Raw genomic sequence first — 17,287 nt, 5'->3', positions numbered from 1 at the left:
AGTGTTGCCCTGTTTGTTACCTTTGCATGAGACTGTTCCTCAGCTTAGATAGGCAGTGTCCAGCTGAGCTGATTCAGTCCTTACATCGGGTGCTGATTTCTTATTTTGCCTTTCTTATGCCTCCCAGGCAGTTAATGTTACTCCAACACAGCAACGTGAGGGATCGTTGAGGAAACCCGTTACCCTGCCACAATTTGTACCCCTCACCTCAGAATCTTCTCCAGGCTCGAAGCTAGATGTGGAAAGGGAGGATCGAGAACGGGAGTTTCAGCTTTGCCAAGAGCTGGAGCTGAAAAAACTTGAGGTGGAGACTGCTTTAAAGATGCTCCAGACAAGATCAGACTAAGACTAACTTCCTTTCAAAGGTGTTTAAGGAAACCCCGAAAATCTCTGCCGTGTCAAGTGCATATCATCCAGAGAGTAAAGGTGCGCTGAAGCACTGGCATCAAACATTAAAGAGAATAATAATCTTTATTTATAGAGCACTTTTCAAAAACCAGTTAAAGTTCTTTCACAAGTGTAAAAAACACACAAAAAATTACATGCCAAAAAAAATGCTAAAGTTTTGCTACGAGACGAAAAAAAATTGGGATGAGGGGGGTGCCTTTTGCTTATTTTGCCATCAGAGACGCTAAACAGGAGTCGTTAGGATTTAGTCCTGCGGAGTTGGTTTTCGACTATAACGTGCGCGTAAAGTGCAGTTGCCCTTGATGTCAACCTTCGTTGGATAACTATGACCTGGATGACTGAGAACCTTCAGATATAAAAGCAGGAGAAAATGTTTAGTTCAGTGCTTGAGTAAACCAACGACTGTTAAAATCGGGGGCAACTGAACGTGGTTGAAGATACTTGCAGACATTCTCATTCGAGGGGCGTCTTCAGTTCTGACTTGCCGGTAATGAATGCCAGCTATTTAACCTACATGGGGCTGTTACCAAGGTTAAGTGTCTTGCTCAGTGACACATTGGTGGATGGGTCACAGTGGGCAGTTGAACCTGGATCACCAAAGGCATGCGTCTTATCCACCTCGCCATGACCACTTCCAACTATGTGGCAGCTATTTAAATGTGCATTATTCCGGGTTTGTGCTAGGCAGATGTATTGGAATGGGAGAGAATACTGTGTACATAAATTGACAATATATAACGATTAACTACAACAAATGTGCAAAATGTCAGGTTTGTGCATGATATGAAATATTTACATGTGCAGAGACATTTGCATTATTTGAAAAGGGGGGAGTGTCAGTTGGGGACCCGGGCCTTGTTAATGAGGCTGTTTTTGTGGCGAGAGGTTTTGGTCCTGATGGACCGCAGCCTCCTGCCAGAGGGGACAGTCTGAAACAGTTTGTGGCCAGGGTGGGAGGGGTCAGCTGCAATCTTTCCTGCTCGCTTCAGAGTCCTGGAGGCGTGCAGGTCCTGAAGAGAAGGAAGGTTGCAGCCAATCACCTTCTCTGCATAGCGAATGATACGCTGCAGCCTGCCCTTGTCAGATGGTGATGGAGGAGGTGAGGATGGACTCAATGATGGCGGTGTAGAAGTGCACCATCATTATCTTTGGCAGGCTGAACTTCTTCAGCTGCCGCAGGTAGTACATTCTCAGACATGTCTGTCCCCAAGAAAGGGAAATTGAATTACCAAAAAGAAAGAAAGCAAAGTGAATCTAGACTGACACATATTTGCATTGTAGGCTAGAACATAAACTATCAGCACCATAAATGAAACTTTATAAAGTTGGAATTATTTTGGTTTTGAACCATTAACTTACACTGTGGATACAATGATACATTAAATGTTTGTCCTTCTGTAATTGTCATGGCCTTTTTCCTTGGTGGGATCTCGCCTCAGTGCATCATGAGCTCTCTGTTGCAGTGATAAGGTCAATCACTGGTAGCTGCTGTGGTGTGATGGCGTGTGGAGTTATGCCAGGTATGTTCTTCTGCTCCTGACAGTAGGTTTTGGAATGCGCAGATCTGTCTTTTCTTGCTTTTGCCGTGTTTAGACAGCCGTGCTATCTTGATGAAATCAGTGACCTTTTCCAGTGCTTTACTGGGCAGGTGTGCATCAACTACTACCTGGAAGACTGAATATCTTCACACAGACATCTTGAGTTAGTGTGCATAGTTGAACCCACCACTGCCATGAATGAATAACTGTTACAGAAATATAAAAATAAAATTTGATTTTATATATATGTGGAAAAAACATTTTCCTATATATTTTCATTGTTCATTAGTCTGTGTATGAAGTGCTTTAAACAAACTGTTCTGCACTGTGCCAAAAATCACTCAACTCTTCAAGAGACTGTAAATCCAACATGCAGCTTACATTTCTTATTGAACACGGACACTGCTTTAATACCTTTATTATAATAAAGCTAATAGCTTTATATATAGTGGCTGTGGCTATACAAATACAGACCATTTACAATATAGCTAAAAAGTTAATTTCCATCTGTAGTCTCTTCTGTTTCTGGGTTGTCTGAATGGCATCGTTTTATCCGTTTCTGTATTTTAAACCTTTCTATTTTGATCTTGCCGTTAATCTGTTTTGGCAGTGTATCTTTTGAGGTGGCATCTTATGGATATTTATCATATTTGAACTCTGTATTTGCTTACTTCAAAAGCTGCACAACTAGTTCCTCATTAAGTTTTCTGATCTTCATTTTTACCCTAATGTCACAGCAGTATGTGTGTCCTTTTGTTTAGGACATGCTCAGTTCTTTCAAAGAACACAGGATTTCCTCTGGAGTCGGGACCGATGACTTGGCACTTTTGTTTTCATTTTTTCCATTCCATTTTCACCCTCAACCAGGGGTGCATTTCCCGTACAGCTATCACCTGATGTACGACGGTTTCCCAAAAATGTCGTACCTTGTTGGTACCACAGTGCTTTGAACCATGTTAGTTTGAACCAATATAGAACTACAATGTTTCCAGACTTGCAAAACTCAAAGACAGTTGTAAATTAACATAAATTATTATCTCATATTGTAGTACTGGTCATAAGAAAAACACTACTAAAACATACACATCATCAAAATATATAATTTTAATATCAATAGTAACATTTTAGAATAAATAATATTTAGTAAAATAGGTTAAAATCTGCAAATCTACAAATACCTTGCCGGGGATTAATAAACACTTGAAAATAGCTCATTGTGATAGGTGGGTGAGCTGGTAGTCATCTATGGATTGATCCATTAAAGTACTTTAATAGATTTTATGCTGATCCATTTAAGTACTTATACAACTTCACTTTCAAAAACACAGTTAAGACAAAAGTACATTTGCTGTTTGTAATGTTGCAAGGCTACTGTAGGGTTAATGATTAAACTGTTGTTGGGGTCATCACTCCTCAATCTTCAGGAATTGTTTTAGACCTTCAACAACTCACAATTTTAGCATGTATAGATGAACAGCCAAGTCAGTCATCACGGTCAATAATGAATAAGTGGGATCAGCATACTTGTCAACCTCAACATCATAGCCTAAATTGGGAGACCAAACCTGTGTGTCACTCCATAAACGCTGTGTCAACCCAGAGTCTTGTCTTGAAACACAAGAGCATTGGTTTAGTTTCAATGGGGGGGAGGGGACTCAAAGAGGAGGGTCTGGGGGTCCTTGCCAAGAAATTTTTAAGCATTAAAGACTTAGTTTCCTGCATTCTAATAAAAAATTTTGCACCAATTTATGGTGGAATTCTCTTATCTATATAAAAAGGGAAATAAAATTCAGGTGAGTTTTAAAATTGATAAATGTTTCTTAACATGTCTAATAGGTTTATAGTAATAATAATAATAATCATAATCATAATCTGCTTAAAAAAACAGCAAGAAAGTAAATTGCTAACAAATGCTTACTGTGCTAAATAAAATTTCAAATAAAAACAAAAAGGCATGTAAACTAAACCAACTTCTTTACAGTCACACCGCTGCTGCAGACCTTGTCGTTGGGTTTCCAAACTTCTTTTTTTACCCTCGGCCTTCTGAGTTTACAATCACAGGAAAACCTTCATTAAATTTGTTTTTAAAACTTGTACAGTTGCGTGGGAACCATGTTTATTTCTTGCAAATTGGTTGAGCCCTTTAAGATTTGAATGTCCATGAAACTCGCTGAAGAACTTAGAATATATCCGTTTCTCTGAAACAGTGAGCCGATGCTAAAGATTACACACATAAAAATGTAATAAACATTGAGCAGTTTAAAATCTGCTCACAGGCCTTCTCTCCATAGCAGTACTAGCAAAGGCTCATGGGTATTGTTGTATTTAGAACCAATCCCTATAACAAAGGAAAAAATAAATAAATAATAAAATAATTAGATTTCTTAGAAACAAAAAGGTGAAACGGATAACTATGGCAATAACAAACCCTGAGTGTGGTCATTAAAAAGAAATCTTTGAAATGGGAAAAAAAAAAAAAATCACAGTAAGGATAAATGCTTCTTCAGGATGACATTTGTTAGTGTTTTTTTCCTTCTACTTCATATTTCCAGGATTCTGAAGTCTTAATTGAACATTTTGTTTTAGGGTGGGATTTCCTTTTCTGGATGGGCTCTGTGTCATGCAACACCAGCGGATACTAACATCCTGTTTCAGACTGGTGCTTTTGAAATGCCCTTTCCCCATTCAGGGCTTTACCAACCGTCCCATAACGTTGACAGGAAATATTGCCTCAGGCGCCACCTTTTTCTCTCTCTTTCTATAATCTGCTCACAGGATGGGAATGAGGCATCTATTAAATGTTTCAGATGAATATGTATTTTCTGTATATCTGCAATCTGTCTGAGCATGCCCACCTGCTGGAGCTCAGTCAAAGATGTTGTTCTTTGAAAAGTCACCAGTCGTGTTGCAACGTGTTGGACAGGCATCTGATTACCCAGACCATGTAACGCGCTGGAGTGGGAGTATAATCATTAAAAATTATGAAACTCTTTCCATTTTATTGCAATGATATTGTAGGACACGAGTTCATTTAAAGAGGCACTTGCAGGTAGGAGACCCAGGTGAGTCAGTGTGTAGGAAAAGGATGCAGAAGATTTTTAAAACATGGGGTTGATAAAAGACAAACTGGACTTAATGTCACATAAGGGAGTGGTCTATGTCAAGTTTCCAGAGCAGTTTCCAGAAGAAGTAGTTTCATTAAAAAGTACCTTATTGTATGAAAACCTTTTATAAAAGATCAAACAGAAAAACACATACTGCATTTCTGGTTAGGCCCCCTGGCAGCTGTAAGACTAATAACACGTCCTATATATAAACACTGTCTACATATATTGATGAATTGCAGTAAACAGCACCTGTGCGCCCAGGAGCCTGTTGTCTCACGTCCCTTTCTCACTTTCAATGGAGAAGTGTGAATAAGTAATTTGTTTATAGCAGATTTTGACTTATGTTGGGTTCAGAGATGCGTCAGTAGAAAAGGTGTTTTGGTACAAAACCACCCAATCAGTGTGACGTGTTTCAGCTCTGACGTTGTATCTCTGGCTTTGCATTGGCACATTGTGCCTAGCTTCAGGTGCGGTTTAATTTTAATGGACGGGAAGTGTTCTACAGATAATCTGTAGTTTCACACTTCTCAGACTCTCACTTCTCCCTTTGCAGATGTCATGTCTTCCAGAAAATCAACAGTTGGGTCATGTATAAAAAAAAAAAAAACACAATAAAAGGGGTCCACTACATAACCGTGTCAATTACAAGGCTAGACAATAATAACAACAACAAAAAATAACATACATGTGTGATATCTATGACATGTGATTTCAACACCATGGGCATTAATATGCTGCTTTAACAGCCTCTTCTAGTTTGAACCCAGTGGTGGAAGAAGTACTATTTAATTTAAAAGTAATCCATTTTAAGTAAAATTATAGATTACTTTCAAACTCCCATGGCCCAATGTCCTTATTCCCAGGGCACACCAGATCAATGAGGTGTAGAGGGGAAATAAATAAATAAATGATACACAGATTTGTTCTCAGTTTTTTGACTTCTTTGCGTTTGTGGTATAATTTTATTTTGGCCTCAAACAGACTTACAAATAAAACCATTTAAAAAGGTTTAGGAGGGTAAATGTCTCTTTGGTGGAACTGCTAACAACGGTGACATCTGAAATGTGACAAATAGCCCCAACCAGACTCTGCTCCTTTGTATGAGATCACAAGTCAAAAAGGTTGGAAACCACTGGTTTGATCGTTAGTTTGCTTTATAAAGTTAATTAAATCTGTAAAGTAACCAGTGACTAAATCTGTAACTGTATCACACACACACACACACACACACACACACACACACACACACACACACACACACGCACACATGCACACGCACACACACACGCACACACGCACGCACACACGCACACACGCACGCACGCACGCTTTTAGTAAGCGTCCTTGGGCAAGACACTAATACCTAGATTGCTCTAGCAAGAACAGCTCCAGAATAACGTAGGTGGTCTTTTGTTCCTATAGTTCCTCAATTCAAATACAAAAAAATCAGTTAAGGCACCCACATATTGTGCAATAACTGTGAACTTGCAGGCTCATTGCATGTCATGCTGTGCCAGATGGAGCCAACAAAGTTGCACTTTGTGTGAGACTGATGAATTGTAGTTACTAACTCTACAGCTCTCAGCTAAGGGGGAAAAGGAGCCTGAGACCAAGTTCCAAGTACTTGAATAATGAAGAAATGCCCATTTGACAACAAACAGTTCAGTTACAGAACATTGGTTCACTTTCAGTAATACAAGAAAGACAGCAGGAAATCTCACTGGGTCCTAAAGGGCGGCGCTTCAGGCTGACTAAATAAAACTAAAGTGATAAAGTGAGTTCTGCACCTAATAGATGAAGGGTCAGGACGCCCCTCGGGGCTGCGTTCCCCACCTCTTTAGCCTCAAAAAATGGGCGTTGTCACATCTGCTACTTATTAAATGTTAAACTTGACATAGGCCACTCCCTTATGTGACATTAAGTCCAGTTTGTCTTTTATCAACCCCGTGTTTTAAAAATCTTCTGCATCCTTTTCCTACACACTGACTCACCTGGGTCTCCTACCTGCAAGTGCCTCTTTAAATGAACTCGTGTCCTACAATATCATTGCAATAAAATGGAAAGAGTTTCATAATTTTTAATGATTATACTCCCACTCCAGGGCATTACATGGTCTGGGTAGGTAGAGCGGGTTGGCCGTTAATCGGAAGGTCGGCGGTTCAATCCCTGGCTCCCCCTGGTTGCGTGTCGAAGTGTCCTTGGGCAAGATACTGAACCCCGATTTGCCCCTGGCGGCTGTTCCGCCAGTGTATGAATGTATGTGAATGTTAGTTTCCGTTTGAGCACTTAGGCTCAGTGTATGAATGTGTATGACTGGTGAATGCAGATGTAGTGTAAAAGCGCTTTGAGTGGTCGAAAAGACTAGAAAGGCGCTATACAAGTACGGAGCATTTACATTTACATTTACATCCCGATCGGGAATCACCAAGCTGCCCTCAATCATTGTTGAGAAGCCAGTCCAACAGGTGATTGGAATGATTCTCTAATCAACCCAGAGGAACGCTGAGCCAAACTTAATGGGAAAAAGGAAATTTGAATAGAAGCAAATGTATGAATGAGGGTCAGTTGCGATCGAGGGCTTGTGCTTTGGATTGCGACCAAAAAACGTAACAACTTCTGGGACAACACATTCTCACTACCAACTTGGTGTCGCTTTTTAATGCCCTGGGTAGTCTTTAGCGATGGTGTTCAACGTTAATGGCTCTGCGGTAAAGTTGGCAACAACAACAATGCAACGGTTGGTTAGACTTTCAAAATAAAAGTACTTGTTATCATTGGAAAACATCTTAATTTGGTTAGGTTTAGGAACAGATCATGGTTCCACTTCAACTACCTCCGTACTGAGACTAATCTGTTATATGCTTATCCTACACCTACCTTTAGCTTTCAAGTGACACCACATAGCTTCCCCCAGTGCGTTGAACTATGACGCTAAGTGGCTCCCCTGTGTGTTACCAACCGACACCAACAGGTCTTGAGAATGCGTCCATATATGACGACTTGGAAGTGAGAAGACAGACGGATTCAGCTCTTTGCAGGTTTACAAAACAATCTAATATACAATAATGAAATGGAAATATCAATGTGAATCCATCATATCTTAATTTCAGCTTGAGCAATTATATCCTGTTCCTTTAAACCTGACATGAACATGCAATCTGTATCTGGATGAAAGAAAAATGTATGTTAATGTTGGTATAAATGCATGCAGAACATGTTGGGCCAGGTGTAAATGGATTACGGATTTCTCTATTGAACTGTTGGAACATGTCTGGTGTTTTGTTAAGGTATAATTATAAGGCTCAAATCTTTGTGAAGATTCACTCTCAGAGGACCAAACCGGTTTTTTTTATGTTGTGGTTTCAGTTATGATTTACAGACAAACCTATTTCAAAATCGAACATTCTTGGTGAAAGTGGTGAATCATATACCCAGAAATGAAACCTAACTCCTTTCATTTTACTGTCACATCTTTGTTGGCTGAAAACAAGTATTGTTTCCTTGCCTGCAGCCCTTTTGGTGTTTTGGTGCCTTCCCACTACAGAGCAAGGGGAGCAGCTAAGAATGATGGGTTTTATCTCCAGTGATTACTTAAAGGGTTACTCAGAAAGCTGGAAAAACCCCCCCTCAATGTCAGACAGAGATCATTTCATCAAACTTTTATAGTAAAGAAAATTTCATTCTTTTCCCCAACTCTTCCTTCAAACAAGTTATGAAACATTCCTTCCATTCATTCTTTTCATTTTTCCTCCCTTAAAACAACCAAACACATGCTTCCTGTACTTTTTTGCAAAGATAAACTCCTGGCAAAAGTTTTTCTTGTCCACTTCATCCAATGATTCTTGGCGAACGTGGCAAACTGCAAAACGACTCTGAAGCACTGAGCTTTTAAGCCAAGTTGCCTGTAAGGACAGAGCTCCCTTCCCTTCTACAGGAATGCAAAGGCCTGTGTCGTGGAAATTATATTCCTGGTGAGGGATTGAACAAATAATTGAGTTACAACCAACCGTTGTCTTTGGAGAATTTATTAACAAAAAGAGAATTAACAGAGAAGTACTAAAACACAGCTGGTCCAGAGACCTGCCGCCTAGGGCGTCTTCTGGCGTCTGGCCCCGAGCAAAGGGATGCATCATCATTTACACAGCCTAGGTTTCTATGTTTTGGGGAACAGAGAACCTCTCTCAGCCTTGAATGAACATTCAAGGAGAGCAGAGGAACAACAAGAGGGGGGAAACACCAAAATAATCTCAGAGCTCTGACCTAAACCCTAGTAAATGTGGACGGACTAACATAAGAAGTGTAGGGGAGGAAAGGTTAAGGATAAAAACACTATACTATAAGCCATAACAAAATTAGTACAACAATAGTAATAATAATAATAATAATAGTAATAAAGGAACATACATAAAAGATTAAATCTAAGAGGACACAATTTGCACCTCTAAAAACACAGCTGATGGCTAAAGTTGATTCTATTATATGATGATCAACACGATTCATTGGGTATCAATAATGACCAGTAGAAAATATTTCCCACACAAACTTACGGTAAAAATGAAAAAGTAAAGTGAAGATAGATTAAATCATTATTAAGAGTTTAATGTATTGGTTAGATTTTTCATTTTGAGGGAGAGGAGGCTTGTTGTAATTGTTTGACGTATTACATGTGAAGAGTGAAGAGTTACTCCGCAACCATGTGGTGTCGGAATAACCGCAAAAATTTGTTTCTGACTGGGAAAATTCACTTTAATAACCCCTGAAGTCGGAGCAACAACTCCTAAAGTTGGAAATAATAGTGGTACACTACTTGCTCAGTTTACGTCATATAGAACAGAAACATGGAGCTTTTCTCACATGTCATTTGCAATATGGTATTAGGCTTTAACCATATGTTCCATAGATCCATGTAGAGTTACCTAGATGTGTCATTTATTAACATTAACCCTGATAACTGGTCAGTTAAAGCAATATTTTGGTGATTTTAGAGAACGTACTCCGAGTGTTTTGTTTTTTGATTTAGTATTTTGATGATGGTGATGGAGAGCACTCAGTATACACCACAGGTCATTACAGGATGTTAATTGCTTAATTTTACACCGCAGTACCTCTGTGGTGCTTTCATTTCCCTTTTAGTGTGCTTCCCTGAATGGAGCAATAGTAATAATGGCTCTTCGTGAGTAGAAACAGATGGGAGATGTAATGTAGAGGAGCAGCAGCAGTAAACAACTCTAATGTGATTGTGGATATCAGGCTGAGAGAGGATATAACACAGTCACACAGGCTACCAACTCCCCTCAAATCAATAAAACACTCTCCAAGCCACATACTGTAAACACAGACTGTGTATCTCTGATACAGTACAGTGTTTGTAATCATGTAGTGTACATTACAAAAACATCAAAAAAGGGATGGCGATGTTGATCTGTTCTTCACTTTGGTCCAGATGCAATCTCAATCGGATGGATCCATACATGCAGGGACGCATTTTCAGTCCAGGATCAGGGGCGTTGTTAGCCTCTTGAAACACTGGGAGATTAGCCCAGCCCACAAATCTTTCATAAAGTGTTTTCACTTGATGATTTCCCCCCGCCTTCTCAAAGTCTGTAAAACAACAGGAAATGACCTCTACTCACAGCAGATCTATTAAGTTTCTCATTTAAAAAAAGAAATCTAGTTATGCCAAGTGTCTAGTTGAACCATCACCCCATTTTTACACCTTCCATTTTACTCTCTTTTCGTCCTAAAAGTCATTGAGCTACATTTTCTACATTAAATATTATAGGCTATATAATAATAATAATTATTATATATAATTACTCATACTGATAATATTAACATGAGGTGGTGATGGCGTGGTGGATTAGAGACCTGCCTTTGGTGTCTTATAAAATAGCAATTGTAAGTCGCCTTGGATAAAAGAGTCAGCTAAATGAATTAATGTAAATTAACAATATAATTAATAATATTAATGAAAATTTGAGCTTTAAACACTTAATTTCCTGCAGTCTGCACCAATATATTAAGGAAATGTCTTTCTTTATGTAAAGGGAAACACAAACTCCTGGACATTTATAGCTCCTGTGTTTCAGGAAGTTCACTGCTCATGTTCAAAACTTTCTGCACATTCAGAATATCTCCCACATATCTGTTTACTTTGACAGAATAACGTTGTATTATTATGAGAATAAAGTCACTATAACTTAACATCTACCTGTGCAGCTACATTGACTAGACACTGTAGTCTCTTAACATCCAGACTAAACATGGATGGGCTGATTACTGCCTGCTTTGTAGTGTTTTTTGAACATGTTATCAATCACTGTCATATTTCAGATACTGGGAATTCAGTAGGGAGTTTTCCTCAGAAGGAAACATTGTTGAGACCTGCAGAGTTTCAAATATGAACACAGCAGCTCAACGATGCTGCCAAGAGCAGATGATGACTAATTTTGAACTCATGAGCGAGCAGAATCTGACCCATCAGGTTATCAGTTTGACCAGTGAACTAATCCATCGAAACACAGTAAGTAACATTGCTATAGTGAATGGGTCTTCCACTGTGGTGTGGTTCAGTGGAAAAACTGTGTACCAGAGTTTCAGTAAAAAAACAATACATTTAAATTAAACATTACAAGGCAGATCCATACTAATGTAGCTGGCTGCCCTGCCTTGCATCACTATAGGCTTGTATAAACAAATAGCTCCACATTTGCTTTTTACCATTCAGGCAAGGCAACAGGATTTTTTCTCTACCAGTTTTTTTCATGACTGAACAGTCCACTTATTCCACTCTGCCATTGCATATTAATGCTCTACTAGCATTGTGTGTCTTGAATGATCTTGTGGTCCTCTTCAGAATCAGAATCAGTTTTATTGCCAGGTATGTGTACACATACGAGAAATTTGACTCAGGATTGTACAATGCTCACGATGTGCTTACTTATACAATAATAAAATAATAATATAATAAAATAAAATCAGACACAAACTACAGACCTCGTGACCCTGTACGCAGGATAAGCGGTTGACGATGGATGGATGGATGGATGGACAAACTACAGAGTAGACAACACTAATATACACACTATGAACAAAACATTATAGACATATTGACAAATAGTGCAGTGATCAGAGTGCAAAGGATGCAAGAGCAACTATTCTCATTATGTACATGTTGAAGGTTGATATGATATACAGGTACACATACACATACAGACGTGCTCAAATTTGTTGGTACCCTTACAGCTCATTGAAATAATGCTTCATTCCTCCTGAGAAGTGATGAAATTAAAAGCTATTTTATCATGTATACTTGCATGCCTTTGGTATGTCATAGAATAAAGCAAAGAAGCTGTGAAAAAAAAAAGAATTCTACAAAGATATTCTAAAATGGCCTGGACACATTTGTTGGTACCCCTTAGAAAAGATAATAAATAATTGGATTATAGTGATATTTCAAACTAATTAGTTTCTTTAATTAGTATCACACATGTCTCCAATCTTGTAATCAGTCATTCAGCCTATTTAAATGGAGAAAAGTAGTCACTGTGCTGTTTGGTATCATTGTGTGCACCACACTGAACATGGACCAGAGAAAGCAAAGGAGAGAGTTGTCTGAGGAGATCAGAAAGAAAATAATAGACAAGCATGGTAAAGGTAAAGGCTACAAGACCATCTCCAAGCAGCTTGATGTTCCTGTGACAACAGTTGCAAATATTATTAAGAAGTTTAAGGTCCATGGAACTGTAGCCAACCTCCCTGGGCGCGGCCGCAAGAGGAAAATCGACCCCAGATTGAACAGAAGGATAGTGCGAAAAAGAACCAAGGATAACTGCCAAAGAGATACAAGCTGAACTCCAAGGTGACGGTACGTCAGTTTCTGATCGCACCATCCGTCGCTTTTTGAGCGAAAGTGGGCTCCATGGAAGAAGACCCAGGAGGACTCCACTTCTGAAAGAAAAACATAAAAAAGCCAGACTGGAATTTGCTAAAATGCATATTGGCAAGCCACAATCCTTCTGGGAGAATGTCCTTTGGACAGATGAGTCAAAACTGGAGCTTTTTGGCAAGTCACATCAGCTCTATGTTCACAGACGAAAAAATGAAGCTTTCAAAAAAAAGAACACCATACCTACAGTGAAACATGGAGGAGGCTCGGTTATGTTTTGGGGCTGCTTTGCTGCGCCTGGCACAGGGTGCCTTGAATCTGTGCAGGGCACAATGAAATCTCAAGACTATCAAGACATTCTGGAGCGAAACGTACTGCCCAGTGTCAGAAAGCCCTGTCTCAGTCGCAGGTCATGGGTCCTCCAACAGGATAATGACCCAAAACACACAGCTAAAAGCACCCAAGAATGGATAAGAACAAAACGTTGGACTATTCTGAAGTGGCCTTCTATGAGTCCTGATCTGAATCCTATCAAACATCTATGGAAAGAGCTGAAACTTGCAGTCTGGAGAAGGCACCCATCAAACCTGAGACAGCTGGAGCAGTTTGCTCAGGAAGAGTGGGCCAAACTACCTGTTAACAGGTGCAGAGGTGTCATTGAGAGCTACAGAAAACGTTTGATTGCAGTGATTGCCTCTAAAGGTTGTGCAACAAAATATTAGGTTAGCGGTCCCATCATTTTTGTCCATGCCATTTTCATTTGTTTTATTATTTACAATATTATGTTGAATAAACAATCAAAAGAAAAGTCTGATTTCTATTAAATGTGGAATAAACAATGGTGGATGCCAATTACTTTTGTCAGTTTCAAGTTATTTCAGAGAAAATTGTGCATTCATCGTTTTTTGTGGAGGGGTACCAACAAATTTGAGCACGTCTGTATATGCATACATGTACACATGCACACAGTGTGATGGAACATAGTGCAAAGGATGCTGGAAAAAATAAACAAGACCTATGACCTGTATTGGTATACAGTATATACAATATGACATAGTATGAACATAGTATGAGCAGCACTGAAATAGAGAATGGTGAATAAATAAATAATAAGTGGAAACCAGTAAACAGCTGATTAGAGACAGAGTTACTGGTTTATTGCACAGGAATTGTTCCTGACACTGTGAGTCAGAAATCAGCTGTTCATCAGAGTGATGGCTTGTGGGAAGAAACTGTTCCTGTGTCTGTTGGTTTTGGCGGACAGTGGAACAGGTTGTGTCCGGGGTGAGATGGATCAGCAGTGATGTTTTCTGCCCGTTTCCTGACTCTGGAAGTGTATAAGTCCGTTCTGATAGCCCTCCTGGGTATATGCTGTCTTTTCTGCACGGTTTCTTGGACGTTGAAAGTGCCGGCAGGTGAAGCAGGAAAAAAAGTCCTTTGTAATGGAATATTCCAGCCATTTATATTTATTTATATTTAATGGCTGGTACGGTTACATCGTTTCACTTTGACATAATACTGATGGTACATAAGATAGTAATTTGGATGGTCGTTAGCTGGTGAAGTAATGTGGTATGCTATACAACAAAGTCAGAGTATTTTGCACCCGGATAACTGTTAGCAACTACTTTGCACTAGCCAGCAAGCTAACGTTATCTGACTTGAGTCAACTAAAACACAAAATCACAATATGTTTCACATGCTGTCCAGTAATGTTTACCTGTCCAATAGGATGATCCGACTCTGTGTTCAGTGTTTCATTTAGCTGATGCTTTTGTCTAAAGCAACTTACAACTGCTATATGTGTCAGAGGTCGCACGCCTCTGGAGCAACTCGAGATTAAGTGTCTTGCTCAGGGACACATTGGTGTCTCACAGTTGATTTGAACCCGGGTCTGTCACACCAAAGGCATGTGTCTGATCCACTGCCCCATCACCACCCGTTTCAGATGTTGACAGTGTTTTCACCTGATGCCAATCTGATTCTCGTTTGGCCCGAAGGGCTCCAGCACAAAAAACTTCTTTGTTGGTTTTAAGCCTTACGTGGAATTAGAGTCGGAGTCTGTGTTTTGCTGGGAGCCGGTCGTTTTTGGTGGTCTATGTCGTTAGCTGCAGTGTTGTCGCCGTTCAGTGCAGAGTCAGTAGACAAGGCAAGAGGCTCGGGAGCGAGTATGTTGTGCATGTTGTTTTATTTATGAAATTCTGTTAAATTGAATTTTATTTTAAAAATAATTGCTCACAATTGGGGAGCAAAATTGTTGCCTCCTTTATCTTCATATTGCCACAAACACAATCCTGTTAATGATCCAAAAAACTGTTGGGATTTAAAAAATATTTTGTTTCTGGTAACGTTGCTATAAAATTCAACAAAAACAATATCTTTCAGATCATGATTCTCATCACAACCACACATCTACCTGTACTATGTATTACATCAGTCCTACATACATCTTCCTGCTGCCCCAAATACTCACTAAAGCACCTCATGTGGATTCATCTGTGGTCCCCAACAAATTTACTTTGTCCTCCTGTTTTAGGAGGTTATTTAGCCTTTAAAAAAATGAAACCATACATTTGTGACATGTTTTTAAAGGTTTCCACCTTCAGTAGGAAAGGACGTCAGACAGTATTGAGAGATGGACTAAGGAATTGTTTTAGTTGGTGTTTTAAATATAAAATATGGCTTCTCTCTCCATCACATAGGTTCTTACATAACGTTACTGGACCCAAGTAGTTAGACAGACAAACAAACTGCCTGCTAACTGTCCTTTGTTTAGTCCTGTTGATAGTGGGAAAAACATACAATGTTACTCTTTCTGCATAGTCTATTTTCAGCTCCCAACAGGAAACGGGCTACAAAAAAGGAAACTAAAGTTCAGTATACTTACACAACGTTTGAATCTTGTGTCGTAAACCTATCCCCTCCATCACTCCTTCAACATGCATCGCATGCTTGTGTTGTATGATGGTTGCTGGGTTCCTCTCTGTGTGCAGAGAGCTAATGAATGCGGCAGGAGGTCAGTGGGGAGTCTTCCTGTAAAGTGCTCTGAGTCTTCTCTGCTTCCTCATTGACTCCATTATGTCCCACCATCGTTAAAATCCTTCTTTACCAGAACTAATGTGTTTTGTAGGAGTATTGCAAACACACTGAGCCTTTCCTTACCACCATCACAACATTCACAGTATCACAAGATAACATAAATGAATTTGTGAATACTGGGCAAAAGGGCATTAGATTAGCTGGTCCTCAGTGCAAAAAAAGAAATATTGATATCAATTGTGCAGATTGCTATGAAATGTTCTGACCACATTCATTCCCGGCAGAGGATGAACCTCTTTTGATTTCAGACCCACTGTGAGCTTTTGTTAAGCACCATCCTATGATAATCATGCAATAACTGGGAATTCATAACTGGGAAGGAGGGCATGAAATGTATTCTTGACATTTATCTTACCCAGAGGATGAATCCTAATGATCTTGGTGATCTGATTAGTTGTTAATGAGTTTTGTATGTCACAGAATTGTTGGTCCTGAGGATGTCCATCCACAGCTTAGTTCAGATAAAGTTAACTAGACAGCTGCATGCTGGATTTCAGGCAAGAATATTCTTGACCTTTCCTCTAGTTGCACCATCAAGGCAAATTTTCCACCTTTCCAAAGTGAAACGAACAATAACATACTGAGCACATACAGAACATGAAGATTGTGCTTCATTAATAAAAAATGATAGCCTTAAGCATTAAAGCGTGAGTTAAAAGCATTCTCTGCCTATATGTGATTGATTTGCAGAAATGGTTGAGTGCAACGTATTTCCTAACCAATTACGCAGATTTGATGATTGAATAGAGCGGATCTTTCTTTTTATATTATCTATCATGACAGATATGGAGGAAGCTACTTGCTTGACCTTGGAAGAGCCATGAGTACCATTGTCCTTATAGCACGGGCCCAACAGATTAGAATTTGCTGTATTTGTTTACAAAATCCATTAAAGCCTAGTTCATACTACATGATTTTAATGCCGATTTGCCGTTCGGCAAGCTCGTTGACCGTCGGACTGTGATCTGTGGTAAATCAGCAAATGATCAGCGGTCGCCAGTCGTTATTTGTGAACTACTCAACAACGCATCAAAACGGCTCCCCGACACATCGCCGACGCCAGCTAGATATCCAGCATGCCAAAATCTTGAGGAGTTGGCCGACTCGACATCCAGCCAATGAGAGCAGGCAGCTACTTTTTCACTACAAAACACTTTTTACTCCCTTACAGCTCTTTCTGTAGCTCAGACGATCCCTGCTAGATGTGTGTGCTAATCCATCCTTTCACCCAGATTGTTTGTCTTTCT

The sequence above is a fragment of the Micropterus salmoides genome, unplaced genomic scaffold (genome assembly GCF_014851395.1).
Source record: "Micropterus salmoides isolate LMB-PRFRI ecotype aquatic unplaced genomic scaffold, ASM1485139v1 Ms_hic_scaffold_9, whole genome shotgun sequence".
NCBI classification, from domain to species: Eukaryota; Metazoa; Chordata; class Actinopteri; order Centrarchiformes; family Centrarchidae; genus Micropterus; species Micropterus salmoides.
The sequence above is the reverse complement of the archived record's forward strand: the minus strand, read 5'-3'. Positions refer to the sequence as shown.